Below are 2,026 nucleotides of genomic sequence, written 5' to 3'. Positions count from 1 at the left end.
CATGAATGGTTGAGAGGCCAATCGAAATCTGTATGAGACACTGAAAAATATTTTGTTATGCTTAACTGTCCTAATTTGCATCCATCAGTGAGGAGCCCAGCCCCCGACTACAGTAACAACTAAAACAACCCCACAAGTTGCAGGAAAAAACAAACAGGGAACCGCTAAGTTTTTGGTTTAACTACCAGTTAAGAATTTTAATTTCTATTACATAAGTTGATGGACGGACATTTTAGTTAGAGAAAATGTCAGGGCAATCAAATGCAATAAAGAGTTTAAAATTGTTCACAATTGCTGAAAATAATTACAGTGTTTTGGTTTACTACCAGTTGACCTAGCTTTTGTTCATTATTTTTCTTCTTAACAATCTCCCTCTCTCTCTCTCTTTCTCCATACATAATTACAAACACAAACATACATGAGATTGTAAATTATATATTATATATATATAAAATACATATAGTATATGTGTCCAAAAAGCTTTAAAATTCCAAGCAAACATTTATATTTTTTATTTCAAGAACAACTAATATTACCCCTTCTGTCTTAGATATATTCTAATTCTTCAATTCTTACGTATTTCCAGTAAACTGAAAGTTATTAGCAAATCTCATGTTCTATCTAAATTTTTTGACCACTCTGGAAATTTCAGTTTGCTGGATTCAGATTTATCTGTGAAACCTGGTGTTGGAAATGTACAAATGACAACCCTAAGTGTGTGTTTGCCTTATCTTAGATTCCTAAGCACACCCTGTAATACAGACTTCATTTATCACTTCCTGATGTATATGCAGTGTGTAATGAGACTAAAGATCAAAAAAGTCACTGTTGTCTTTTTTCCTTGACAACCTAACTTCTGCTGTTCAATCTTTAGTCTACATAGTTGTTAGTATATTCTGTTCGAAAAGTCAAATTTTTCACTACTTAAATGATTATATTACGTATGTTATTTGGGTACCTAATCATTTATAATCTCTGAAAACTGATATTTGTAAAACAATATCTTTGTTTCTAAGGCATTATTTCTATTAAATTCTCTTTAATTTTCAAAAATATTTTGTCTAATTCCATATTAAAAATATCCAACCAATAAAACAAAAAAACAAAAAAAAAACAACAACAAAAAAGAAAGGAGTCATCTTAGTTCTCTTAATTGCTGAACATCCTCCTCTTATTTTCAGGCAAGGAGGTAGAGACATGTCCCACTACCAGATCTGGATGCCTGTACTGAAATCACCATGGTTAAAAGCAGCTAATTAAAGGGAAAAAATAACAACGAGGCAATCACACCTCTTTCCCGCTGGATCTCTGGTCTGAGTATCACAGGATGGCTGTTTTTGGTTCAGCCCTGGTCACCCCACCACACTTAGGGCTGATTGCTTTCGCTCACGGGCTGTCAGTCCCTCATTGGCTGCTGCTCTGGACATGCTGGCTACAGCTGCTGTCATTGGACGATCCCATCATCCACGCAGCAGCAGTGCAGTGCAGTTAAGGTGTTTGGATAAATATCGAAAAGTTATAGGCTGCAAGAAAAAAAAATAGAATCAGAGAAATCTGAATTAGGTAGAATAGAAATTTCAGAAGGTATAGTGCTTGATTCTAGAAAATTAGATTTATCTAATTTTATACTGCGATGTGTCCTACTTTATGTATTTAAAATCTGAATTCAGAGTTCAGATACGTTGAAAGAGTATGAACATGTAAGTGTGATTTTTATATCTGCTACTGCACTTTATCGGTTACTCTATCCCAGATAAAAATCTCTGGATGATGCTGCTATATACAGGTGGTTGAATGACAATTCAAAAGGTCAATGGAAATTTTTTTTTTTTTTGTGGTATGCAGGCCTCTCTCTGTTATGGCCTCTCCCGTTGCGGAGCACAGGCTCCGGACGCGCAGGCCCAGCGGCCATGGCTCACGGGCCCAGCCGCTCCGCAGCATGTGGGATCCTCCCAGACCGGGGCGCGAACCCGGTTCCCCTGCATCGGCAGGCGGACGCGCAACCACTGCGCCACCAGGGAAGCCC

Source organism: Physeter macrocephalus, unplaced genomic scaffold, assembly GCF_002837175.3.
Source record: "Physeter macrocephalus isolate SW-GA unplaced genomic scaffold, ASM283717v5 random_2648, whole genome shotgun sequence".
Lineage (NCBI taxonomy): Eukaryota > Metazoa > Chordata > Mammalia > Artiodactyla > Physeteridae > Physeter > Physeter macrocephalus.
This window is presented reverse-complemented; position numbering follows the sequence as displayed.